Below are 14,004 nucleotides of genomic sequence, written 5' to 3' on the forward strand. Positions count from 1 at the left end.
TGCTACTCTGGCACATGCTCCCCTAACTGACCTGACCTGACCTCATGTATATTACACCACCCTATCTAATTAATTACATTCGTAATTTGTGCTTGTTGTTTGTGTCCATTATGATGTCCTCATAAAAACAGTAAGTTCTCTGTTTGGAATGACCCTCAATTTGTTTGATTGCCAAGCAGGCAGACAGAATAAATATAATGCCACTCATTTCTGAAGGAAGCCGTTGATTCACTTTGGCATTATTGAGAAGAAACAGGCAAAACCTAAAAATGAATGAAACCCATTAGAATTATCCTTTAAAATTACCCCTGAGACCAAATTGCAATTATCGTTTCAAATTTATCATCATAATTACCCTTTAAAATCAAATACAATTACTCTTGAGAATGACACTTTTGAACCCATTATAATTATCCTTTAAAATCCTTTAGAATCCTTTCGGATTGTCCTTTTGAACGCTTCAGAATTATCCTTTTTAATGACTTTAGAATTACCCTTTAGAACCCATCAGAATTACCTTTCAGAAAATTTTAGAACCCTATTGACTTACCCATAATAATTACCATTTAGAATTACCATTTAGGTCAGTTCAGGTGAGCTATGGGAGCATGCGCCTTAGTGGAGCGTCACTGCATCCACTTTCTGCCGGTACTCCAGGGGCCTCTTACCATCGCACAGGCATGGCCCATCCCCATCTCCTTGAGATGCTGATCAACCTGCTGCAACCACGAAGCACATGTTCGGCCCACTGGCCTCCTCCACTCAAGAGGCTCCCTTGCTGAGAGAATCTGGTGAGCAGGATCAGCATCAAGAAAATGAGCCACATGTCTATACAGCTGCAACTGATATTCAATGACTATACAGGTAACAAATCTCATTTGAGTCTCTCTCAGCAACTGCTCGTTGGACAAAGTCTGACCAGTGATGGCCAATGATTCTCCGAAGAGACCTGGTACCAAAGGAATTATGTCCCAATCTCAGATCCCTGGTCAGAGTCCAAGTCTCACATCTGTAGAGCATGACTGGAAGCACCAACAACCTGAAGACTCGGATATTCATACTCCTGTTCAGGTACCGACAGTGCCACACCCAATGATCCAATGATTCCAAGACTTCTCAGGCCCAACCCAGACATCTATTGCCCTCTGACTCACAGCCAGCACAGACGTGAATATCACTGCGAAGGGAAGTGACTCTCTCCATGACCTCAAAATCCTCACCACAATCAGGTACAGACAAGATAGCAGCATCCAATATCTCATTTAAGGCCTGGATCTTAGTTTCGACCCAGGAAACCCATAATCCCAGTGTCTCCAAATCCTCATTCAGCAGGTCGAGGGCCCCCAAAAGCTATCAAGTGTCTCTGCAAAGATTACTGCATCTGCAAAATGAAGGTCAGAGATCTTGACATTCCCAAACGATGCACCACAGCTTGATCACTCTGATATCCTCCCCAGAAACCAATCCAAACAAGAGATGAAAAGTGTGGTGGCCAGTAAACACCCTGGAGGAACTCCAGTAACAACTGAAAATAAGTCGGAGATGATAACACAACATCTCACAGCATTCAGGACCAGGGTATAGTTGAGACATCAAATTGATAAGTTTTGGAGGCACCCCACGAAGACCATAACCCCTCCAAACGGCATCCTGATTCACCAAATCGAATGCTTTGCAGGATCAACATAAGCTGCAAGCAGCCCCTGCCAAAACACTCATCTGCGTTCAGTGAGGACCCGAAAAGAAAGGATACGGTCAATAGTTTACATCTTTGGTGTAAAGCCTAACTGCTCTGGGTGCTGGTGTTCAAGCAAATGGTGGTTCAGCATCAATAAATATCGAGCAAAGACCCTGCCCAGAAATGAGAGCCGCATCACCCCTCTGTAGTTTTTGCAGTCCTAGCTTTCAACATTCTCTTTTCAGAGAAGGATAACAACGCCCCTCTTCCAGTCAGTTGGGATGATGCCCATTTTCCAGGCAGAGCACAGAACTGCATGCCACAACATGAGTACAGCATTTCCACCAGCCTTGTGAAATTCAACATGGATGCCACAGATTCCTGGAGCTTTACCCGATTGCATCAAGTTCACCGGAACCTGTTTTTCCACAAATGAAGGTGGATCACAGTTGAATAGGGGGTCAGCAATCGGGATTGTAACACCCCTTACATTCAACTCAACAGCTGCGAGGTCAGCCTGGTACAACCGCTCAAAGTAACCGGCCCAGCGGGACTTCAGTTTAGACTCCTCTGCCAAGAGCCCACCACCCTCCACTCTTACTGCAGTAATCCAAGGGATGGGCTTGGAGGAACGCAATGAGCATATCTCAGCATTCAGGTATCTTTAGGATTCCCCAAAGCACCCAGACCCCCCAAATCCTCAATGAGCCTGTTTGCAAACTCCTCAGCTACCCTCTCGTCATTGAGCTTGTCAACATCCAACCTTGGCTGGGATGGTACCATTCTCCAGGATTTAAATTGCAATTTCATAGTTGCTACAACAAGCCTATAGTCGTTATTCAGGATCTAAGCACATCAAAATGATTACTGCATCAGAACTAGAAGAGTATCTCATCTGGGCACGGATCAACCACAGACTCAAGCGTGGTGTACAATGTGTCCTTCACAGTGAGATCACTCGCCTCAGTCGGAGCATAAACAGAGACCAGGAAAATGACACCCAAGGAGTGATGAATCATTCATCTCATAATTTGCTTATTCACTGGTGTTATCTGAATTATCATTGCAGTCAACATATTGGACATATCTACAGCAACTCGCTGGGCATGGTAACCATCATAGCGACCAGAGCAAACTAGAGGTAACCACCCACCATGATCTCACCACCATCCGGTCTCCAAACCTCAGAGAGTGCTGCAATATCTATGTTCAAACACTTGAGCTCAGATGATAACAGAGACAGGTGATCATACTCTCTTTGGGATCAGACATTCCAGGCTCCCACCTAAAGGGACCACCTCAAATTAACCCAAGGAGACAGCCGTCTGATGGACAACACCTCAGCACCACTCCACCACACAGCAACGCAATCTGACATGGGCAGTTTACCCCGTGCTTTTCCTCCTCTCATCAAGGAAGGGGGGGGGGTCCTGAAGGCTTTGCCCTGATCCCATCATCCCGTGACCTGCCCTGCGAAAGGCAGCAGTACATGAGGTACTCCTATGGAGTGGGTTTTCAGTTTTCTTTGCATTTGTGGGCTTTGCTGAATGAAATGTTTTATGGTGGCCTTAGTGCAATTCCTGCCATTAACTTCCTTATAAAAGTAACCCAACTGCAGGAGGACGTCCACAGACCGAGGCACTAGAAATGGATGACCGTTTGCTCACAAGGAGCTCCACCGCCCTTTGACAGGTTTTATTTTTAATCCTCCTGGTTGTCCATATCCATACACCTTCCTCACGGAAAACCCCAGTGGGGCAAACAGTTTAATTGTCGACAATCCGACCAGGAAACAGTTTAGTACAGGTTTACATTGTACCTGCAGAAAGTCACAGATCTAATCTAGCTTGTCCTGAAATATTTTCTAGCTTGACCTAACCCTTTAAAACGCTCTAGAATTGCACTTTAAAACACTTTAAAATGAATCAATGTTAGTTAGAAAGGGTACTTTTATTCCTTTTGGATGGTTGGAAGCATGGACATACCCAATTATTGAAATGGCTTCACCGCTTAAAAATGATCTCACTCCTCTCTGTGCATTTGTGATCGGGACGAATTCAGACAATGTATGGTAAAATGAAAGACTTGTCTTCCAATTCCTGGTCCAATTCATGTTCAAAATATATCATTCGATTTATACAAGCTGTTCCTCAATCATAAACTGATGATCATTAGACTGAAAAGAGAGATGGACATAAACCAATTGCTTAACCCCCCTTTTCTTTTTGTGCTTGCAGGGTAATAAATTACCAAAACCTCGTTTATTTCTTCATTGGTTTCGAGTTTTTTAAAGGTTTATGATATTTATGTCTTACCATCCTTCTTATGTAGCATGTTATGCCTGGTGTTGGCTTAATGGTTAAGGTGGTGGTTGCAGTGGTGGTTGTGGAACCCTATTAGGAACCCTGGGGTCCTGAGTTCAAATCCTGCTTGTTTGTTGAATTAATACCAGATAGGGTTAACTCAGCCTGCCATCCTTCCAAAGTTAGCAAAATGAGTACCAGCTTGCTGAGATGATTGAGCTAATTGAGTGTCCTTTGTTGGAGTGGCAATCTGTCCAGGATTGTGCCTAATTGCCTAGAATTGTGCCGAATTGCCCAGGAGACTGCTTTGGCAGCACCAACACTCTGTACAGAGTATGGTGCCAATGCATTGGATGGATTGGATTAGGTATCATGATTATGTTGAGTATAATGGTGATGAAATTGAGAGTATAAATGTTTTGGAGAAAAATTACAAATGCACATCAATAATATACTTTCGTGTATCTCTGAGTATGATTTCTAAAACATTCCTGTTATTGATATTTCTATTTAATTCATTCTTCACATGAATATTCCAGCTTTTATACTATTTGAAGAAAGTCACATTCAGCGTTAACAAGGCAGAAACTCTGTTTTTCGATAAAAATGGAGATCCTCCTGCAGTATATGAGATTGTGAACTGGCAGAAAAACAATGAAAGTGCCTTAGATTTCAAGGTTGTTGGTATTTTTGATTCATCTTCTCCACAAGGGCTTCAGCTTACTTTTCATTCACATGATTTAGTTTGGAATGATGGTTCACAAAAGGCAAGTTTCAGTTTTCTTATCTTTAAGTGCAGTGTATATGGCATGTCCAAGTGGTTAAAAAAACTAATTAAGTGACTGAGCCACAACTTGTCCATTAAATTATTCGAAAAACTTTGTAATGAATTCTGTGTTCAAGGTTCCGAGCTCTTTGTGCAGCGATCCCTGCCAACCTGGAACACGCAAGGCTGCCCGGAAAGGAGAGCCATTATGTTGTCATGATTGCATAACATGCCCACAAGGGCAATTCTCCAATGAGACAGGTAAATGGAAAGAGGTATGGAAATTCTGTAAATTAGATGTTGCTTCTGAATGTACAATTAATTATGGAGCATTTGCTTTTTATACAGGACTTCATGTTTTTTGTGGGTGAGGTGCTTTTTGTAAGTAGAAATCAGAGTAAAAATGTGACAAGTGTTAATTCTGTACATAAGTTAGCTCATAAGCCTGTGTTTGAAAATGTGGCATGTAATCGGCGATTGCTGATCGGATAGATGCAAGAAGAAACTTTTGAGTACCATAAATTTTGAGCAGCAGGCAACTTTACGAGAATATAGATCAATGGACAGAATAAAGTGAAGACTTCAGCTCTCAAAAAGAAACAATTATTTGCTGAGAAGTTTGCAGATGAAGCTGAGAATGCTGTTAAAAAGGGTGTCGTCTGAACTGTGTATCAAAGAGCAAGAAGACTGTCAGTAGAATATCAGAATTCTAACAACAATGGTCCAGTGAAGGACACAAATGGAAGCAATTTTGACAACTCCCAATGAGAAGAGAGACCAATTGGCAGAGCATTTTTCTGCAATACTCAACAGAACCGAACCAGAGGAGCATTTGAACTTTGAGGGTATTGAGGTAATGCCAGAACTTGATGTGAAGGTGGATGCATAAAACGAGAGCTCATCATGGATGATATCAAACAATTAAGAAACAATAAAGCTGCTAGACAAGACCAAATCATAGCTGAAATGTTGAAAGTTAGTGCGAACAAGAACCTGGAACAATTATGTGGCTCCACAATTGCATTTAGGAAACTGAAAATACACCTGAGAAAATAAAAAAGAGGGGTAATCATCAAACTACCACAAAAGGAAACCGCACTGACTGCAAAAACTGGCGAGCTATGTCTGGGAAAGTGATTGTTCCATTATCTTACAAAGAATCGTGAAGGTAGTTGATGAACAACACAGAGAAGTACAAGCTGTGTTTCTATGTGTTAGAACATGCATATGTCAAATATTTGCATTTTGCACCACCATAGAACACGCAAATCAATGGCAGACAGACATCATTATGAACTTCAATGATTTCCAAAATGGCTTCAATGGAGTTGTTAGAGCCCTGCTGTGGAACATTCTCAACATTTTATGGTCCCCCCAAACATAATTAATGCAAACACACCACTCTATACAGATGTCAAGTATGCCGTCAGGCTCGACATTAATTTGTCAGACTTCTTTGCTGTTTCCACTGGTGTGAGGCAAGGTTGTATTTTTATCCCTCTGCTGTTTGAAATGGATTTGGAATATGTTTTGAAACCAATTGGAGAAAGTAAGAAAGGGATTCAATGGTTGAAGAGCAATCTTGGAGATTTAGACTTTGCAGATGACATTTTCTTGCTGAATGCAGGTGCAGTGCCTGAGACGCAAGCAAACACAGATGATCTGGGGAAAACAACAAGAAAGGTTGGATTGAAAATGAATAAGTCAAAACTGGAGGTCTTGAAGATCAATTCCTGAACATCTCAAAAAATCAACATTGAAGGTGACAACTTTTACTGCAGATAAGTTTACATACACAGGCAGCACAATGAGCCAAATTGATATTGTTTTATCGAAATCAAGACAAGAATTGGAAAAGCCAGCAGTTTAATCCAGAGACTTGCAACCATATAGAAAAGTAATAACCTGGGCATGAATACAAAACTTAAAATATTCAACAGCAATTTCAAAATTATCCACTTGTGTCGATACTACAAGTTAGAAAAAAAACATTTTGTAAAATCTAAAAAGACGTGTTGGAATGGAATCCTAAAAACACAACCAAGCAAAATTAAGAAGGAATGAAATTGGAATACAACACCACAATCCTTTTCCGGATGACCATAACAACATATTTTGAGATTCTTGTTATAGGTTGCAATAGTAACAATTGTATGAGGATGTCTATGTGAGAGGTAATTGTAAATTTTTCGTGTGGGTTGGTGTAATTGTGTATTTTATTTATTATGGGATTGAAATGGAAAAATATCAACATATGTCGTGATCCCATAAATGGGATTGTGGTGTTTTATTCTGATATAATTCCTACCTTTTCATTCCTTCCTACCTTGTTTGGTTGTTTTTGGGGGATTCCATCCTAGCATGTTTTATTCATTTTTATACAATATCCTTTTTGTGATTTGATTAAATCTCTTTCTCAATCTGGATGTCAATTACATCATCATTTAGTAAATGATTTTGAGGGGAGTCTTCATGAGAAACTCCCAGACCCCACCACCTCAACGATATCTACAATTTTCTTCCATTGTTCCCTTAATGTCAGGTCAGGTATGGGAGCATGCACTGGAGCAAAGCGTCTCTGCGTCCACTTTTCGCTGGTACACCAGGGGCCTCCTTCTGGCCATCCGACAGACAGATACCTGGCCCATCCCCATCTCCTTGAGATGCTGATTAACATGCTGCAACCACGAGGAACGTGGTCGGTCCATTTGCCTCCTCCACTCATGAGGCTCCCTTGCTGAAATAATATGTTGAGAAGGATCAACAACAGGAAAATGAGCCACATGGCCATACAGCCACAGCTGATATGGACTATGCAGGTAACAAATTTCAGCCTCTCCCAGCAACCACTTGTTGGACACAAAGTCCGACCAGCCATAGTCAAGGATTCTCTGAAGAAACCTGGTACCAAAGGAATTAAGTATCCATCTCAGTTCTCTGATCAGAGTCCAAGTCTCACATCAATGGAGCAATAACCCAGCATTTATCAAACGGTTGTCCCCTTCAGGTCTGCCCCACAGATAAGCACCTTTTTCAGATTTCCTCCTTGAAACTCATTGCAACTCTGCACCTCCCTTGCACATCACCACAGCCTCACTTGCGCCTACTCAGACCACGCACCTCAGACACTCTCAGTCTTCCTCCTCTTTTCTGCTCCTCAGCAATTGGGCCACGCACGTTTGTCAACCCCGATTGGTAAACAAGATGACACAACCACCTCGTTCTTTTATTATGTCCCTTGCTGTTCTACCTTTCAACAGAATGTCTCTGATGGTGCCTGTTATGTTAGTGTGAAAGTAAGACTGCTGAAGAAATTTGATCGGTACAGCTATGCCCTGAGTCTTCTTTTGAAGATGACTATTTATTTTGGTGCACCTCACCAATCCTTGCTTGTCATTGTGTTGTACGTATTTTCACTGTATTAAACCCATTGCTTAAATGAATTCAACCAGCCAATTATTTTTGAGATCAACATCAAGCAAAAGGTGAACATAGGCCAATGGTTAACAACTTAGCTGAGATTTCCAAATGCCTCAAATTTCATCTGATAATTGGCTGCTGAATTCAGTGCCCTGAAATATAAATCCTCTTCAAATTTCAAATCAATCAGATGTAAATTGAGAGTTCATTAATTTGGATGCTTGTTTCCAAGATGTTGCAAGTGTTATATTTTATTTACTCCTCACATTTTCCATAGTCTTTCCAAATACATTATTTTTGATTTTATGAAATTATGATATTTATTTTATGAAAGTTCTTCTCCAAATCATTTGAAGCAAGCTATTTTATTGTTGTGTCAAAATGAGTCAGCCTGTCTTGTGAACCAAGCTCCCTCACCCAAAGCAAAAATGCGACTCCCTTCCTTTGAGGGGCACACCCGAAAAACCCATTGTTTCCTCATTTCCGTGATGTCATCAACTTGTCCAATTTATTGCTAAACGTGAACTTTGGCTTGTTTCATTCAGAGAATCGAGGATTCAGAGGAGTACTCCAACCTTGCAGATCAATCTTTTTCACAAGATAAATGATGATTATCTTGGTCAGTTATCCTAAAATTTACTATGTATATGTTTTTTTTTTCCAGACAAAGGGAGATAAACCAGATTTTTTGGTTCCATATTGAATTTATAACCAATTGTGGTTGAGTTTCCACTAAATGAAAATATTGTATTTGTTCTTATTCCATCATTATAAGCACCATCAAGCAAATCACAGTGAATTAATACCGAATTTATGCCTGATGATATTTGAATGACATTATCATGATAAAACGTCCCATTAGTTACAATCTTTTTTGAGCAGAAACCCAACAACTCTCCAAATGAATTATTAATTGTGAAATGAACCTTGTAGTTATTTTTAATTATAATCGTTGATTTTGAAGTATGTTTTTGAATATTGATAACAATATTTTTTGGTTCGTCACCCTGTTATTTCATAATGCGAGCAATTTCGGAAGATATTTGAGAAATTTTATATTCTCCGGGTGAAACTGTTATAGTTTTGTAACTGCTTCCCAGATTATAACTAAACTTGTCATTTTTCTATGTGATATTAAACAAGGTATTACACGTTTCAAAAGACAAAAAAGATGCCTCATATTCTTTTGTTGCATCAACTTGTAGTGGGTAAGGGAACGAAGATGTGTGATCACTCGTGAAATTAAAACTAAGGATTGTACTTCTCATCTTATTTAATATGGGATAAATTGTCTTTGTATTGGCATTTAATAATTATTTTCATATGGATTAACTTGTCTAAAATGGCTGATCATGGGTGGTATTCAATTATTGGAACTGTATAAATTTGGTGGGAGGGATATTTAAAAGTGGTTTAAAAATTTATCTTGTTTTCTTTCAAACGCTTCTTCAGCTGTTAGTTTCTGTCTGTGTTTCTTCTTTATGTCTTCCTGTTGTTTTACAACTTTTGAAACCAACTCTTTATGTTCCTTAAATCTTCTTGCTCGTTCCTTCGCATCCATTTATTGATTGGAAAATATCATTTAATGAATTGTCAAGGTCAATAGGGAAATTATCCTTTTCTTCATCATTTGAGTAGATGTGTTCAAATAAATTATTTTCTTTAAATATTTCATCAAATTCTTTATTAGAATTAATACGAGTTGTTTCTTTTTCATTAATACTTTGTATCTCTGCTTTTCACGCATTTGCATTGAGTTTCTTCATCAACATTAAAACCGAATGATAAAATCTTAAATCCATTACCACTCGGATGTTTAGCCATTTGTCTCATTCCTTCTGGATGAGTTTCTCACAACCCAAGATCACCAGATTTCAGTTTATTTAACTCACTCTTACATGCTTACAATTTGAATATTTTGTTGCACCAAGAGAGACCTCTTCGAATATTTTCCCTTCGTTCCTCAATCGCATATTAGTCCATTTGCCAGAGAAGTAACCTTGTTGTCCTCAAAAGTGGATGGTTTTATGGTGGTTTCTTGTTCACAGGCATGCATAGACAAAATTATGCTTGGTTGCCTGGATGGCAACCATGGGGAAATCTGTTATTTTTGTGCAAATACAAGATGGCCGTCATCGACCGGGCTGAAAATAAAACTTTTTAGGTAATGACCTTAAAATTACACGAGACATCTTTTCCATATAATTTTGGCACGAGGAATCGATATTTAACCTTATGTTTGTGATTAGAAGTAAATTTGAGGTCAATGTTCGAGTTCCTGGCAATTGTTTGCTGTGTGAGATACATTTTGAATGACAACAAGATCACTATTCTGACAATTGCCGCTCACATACGACATGAATGCGAGATACTACTTCATTGTTTTGTTTGTTACTAACTAATTCAACTTCTTTGTTGCTGGTCACCATCACTATGCCCGTTACATAACCCATCACCTTCTGGAGATGCGCTATCTGCTGTCACCAGATGCCAAGTCAGAGCTCATATCAAGTGCTTTTGTGTGTCGTCACCAGGAAGGCATTTGGAATGGTGTGAGCTCTGATCAGTTCAGTGAACAAACTGCTATTAGAATTGGCAAGGGTGGCCTCAAGGGTATGACTCTTTCTCCAGAGATGGTAGCAGAGTGGATCGATTCCTTTCCTGTCACTGCCGACATCTCAGATACACTGGAGCACATCTACCCTTACTCCTCAAACAAGGACATTGAAGACCAAGTGAGAGAAAAGGGCACAAGAATCGGACCACGTCACAAGGAGGAGGGGAAGAAGAGGAGAGAACTTGATGCAGATTACAGGTGCCGGATTTTACTTGAATTGTCGAATGTGTCTCATCCTCTTGAGAATCACTCACCACATCTGTACAACATTGCCAATGGTCGAATTGCTCCCCGAGAAGCTGAAGTGAATGTTGAGGATTCCATGGTTATAGGTCAGAAAATGGTTGCAGAGTTCCATGTATCCCTTCCAGGATGATTCCATGCAACCATCTCATGCCCCATCAAGACAATGGAGCACTTACAGAAAGGAGTGAACATTTGGGACAAGACGATCTTTGATCTAGAAACCATCTTCCTCAGGCGGCTGACTATTGGACAGGAAAGACAAATGGAGCTAGGACCTATCTTCCAGTTTGAGCTCTGTGCAGTACCCCCCTCACTGATTGATGAATATCGGTGCTTAAGGAAAGGCAACAAAGCACCACTGGCACACAAACTTTGTGTTCAGGCACAACAGCCTCTGCAACCAGATGTTACCATTGTTGATGCGAGCCAACTTCTCTCTCATATTGTCTGGCCTTTCAGGGGAACTGTGTCAGTCTTAGTTGAGTCCATCAAGACAAGGCTGTTTACCATTGCTGGTCAGAAGATCTTGGTCTTTGAAAAATATTATGATGTTTCTGCAAAGGACCATGAACGTGTGAGGCGTGCTTGCATTGGTTCCATCAACTATGACCTCACAATAAACACACCCCTGCCTAGTCGAGACGCCATCCTGAAAAACAAGCAGAACAAGTTGCAGCTGTCCAAGATTTTGAGTACCTATAACTTTGGTGAAGGAGTTACTGTGGAGAGCCGTACCCATGGTGTGTTCAACCATGATGAAGCAGACATTACAATGATCTCACACCTGCTCATGTCTGCTGAATGTAATGCAAGAGTGATAGGTATCCTCTCTGATGACACTGATGTTTTTGTATTGATGGTTTACTGCATTTACCAGCGCAACATGCAGGCCACAGTGCAGATGGAAAGGTGGGATGGAGCAATTTGGGATATCAATACCACCTGTGACCAGCTTGGCCCCAAGTGTCTGCAGCTTTTGGGAATGCACTGCATCACTGGCTCAGATACCACGTCATACCCATACGGCAAGGGCAAAGTGTCAGCCCTGAAGACACTGAGAGCTGGAAACTTCCCTGGTTTGTAATCCGCACTTGGCAAGCTGAATGCAAGCCATGAACAGCTCATAGAAGCAGGGCGGACATTCTTCTGTGCCCTGTATGGATAGCCAGAAGGTACCACGATGAGTGAGATGAGGTACTACATGTACACAAGGAAGTCTGGCAAGCCCCTCAAGCTCATGGCATTACCTCCAACTGAGATCAATCTCTTCCTACATATTTTGCATGCACATTTACAGACAGTACTTGCAAAATCAGCTGATCAGCAGGCACCACCTGAACTTGACATTACAAAATATGGAAGGGACATCAGAGATGGAATCCTAGTGCTGGCAACTTCTGCTACTCCACCAGCCCCTTTGGACCTCATGGATGTTGTGCGGTATGGATGCAAAGCAGAGGGGAAGGCCTGCAGTACTGCAAGTTGCAGTTGTCACCATGCAAAGATCTCCTGCACGCTATACTGCACTTGTGGTTGCAGTGACAAGTGCTTCAACCCACACAAGACTGTGAAGGACAGTGAAAGTGAAGTGGAAGAAGGAATTGTCGAAGCAGAACTGGAAAGAGATGAGGATAAGGAAGGGGACGAGTCCAATGAATGGGAATGAACAATACGTAAGTTGTCTACTAGGCTCTATGTCCTCTGTTCCTAAGATGTCCAATATGATAACATGACAATGTGTATGCTCTCTGATTATCAACATACTGTTGTGAACCATTCATGACTTCACTTTTGCATTGGTGTTGCATAATTTTCAGCAGAAAATACTCATGGACATTTCATGTGAACCTCTGTTTTTTCCTGAACGTAAAAAATAACCCCAAAATTGAATTCCTCATGTCAAAATCATATGGAAAAGAGGTATTACACAGGATTATATGTTGACCGATTAAAAACTTAGCCCCATCGTCTGACCTGTAGCAGCCATCTTGAATTTATGCAAATTACAGGAGTTCCCCAACGTAGCCACCCCAGAAACCAACCTGAATTTTATTAATGGACCCAAGTTAGTCGAAAACAATCATAAAACCATACACGTTCCACATCAACAAGGTTGACAATGGAACACATAATAACGGCAAATGGACTATATGGTCCTCCATTGAAATGTAGTAATAATCTTCACCTTCTATTTATCCTGGTCACACTACTCTGGTGGTTGTGGATACAATAATTATCACAGGGTGTTTTTTTTTTAAATTTGTAATTTTTTCATTTTCACAATTCAAGAACCTCAATTTATGAAAGTTTTTTTTTCCAGAATCAGATTTACCCACATGATTGATAATAACATCTATCATTTATGTATGTGATTGTTTATAAAATAAAAAAATGTATCCCTCAGTATCTCATCTTGTTTCCCAACAATTTTTTTCTATTTTCCAGCCGTGTGTTTCATATACTCCATAAATTCTTTTTTCCTCCACAACGGAGAACTATCGTCTCTCCAAAAAAAATTTTTATCTGTTGAATTTAACTTGAATAAAATAAAAGTATTCACATTACTTTGTGTCGAGCGACGAGGGGAGTTGAAAGTATGATTGATTAAGATAAATACAATTACAAGAAGAATGTCTCCCTCTTGTGTAATAACTATCCATAACCATTTGGTTTCTCTCATTAACACGATCATCAAATATAACGAGATTCTTTTTTGATTTATCCAATTCTTGAGGTGAAGGTATATTATCAGTATTATCACAAAGATTACAAGTTATAGGGTTTCATTATCTTTTTATATTTCTGTGTATTACAAAATAGTTGAATTATATCTTCAATGTAATTATCATTTAGTTTGTTTTGAAGTTTAAATAAACCAATTATGTCTTCTTTTTGAAGACGTGCATTAAAACCTTGTGAGAGTCGTTGATACGCTGGTTGAAAACTTGACTTTGTGAAAATTATTAAATTATCA

The 14,004-nt window shown here is 40.0% G+C and overlaps 1 long non-coding RNA gene across 1 annotated transcript in view; it reads left to right on the top strand.

The window, feature by feature from the left end:
• LOC147035840 (uncharacterized) overlaps positions 1–14,004 on the top strand; it is a 77,760-nt gene that overhangs the window by 56,555 nt on the left and 7,201 nt on the right. The window contains exon 3 of the long non-coding RNA XR_015049015.1: positions 4,885–5,008. This is a non-coding gene — a long non-coding RNA (uncharacterized LOC147035840). The remainder of the gene's footprint in view (positions 1–4,884; positions 5,009–14,004) is intronic.

Source organism: Eptatretus burgeri, chromosome 1 (genome assembly GCF_056783735.1).
Source record: "Eptatretus burgeri isolate ZD-2024b chromosome 1, Ebu_testis_v1, whole genome shotgun sequence".
Classification (NCBI taxonomy): domain Eukaryota; kingdom Metazoa; phylum Chordata; class Myxini; order Myxiniformes; family Myxinidae; genus Eptatretus; species Eptatretus burgeri.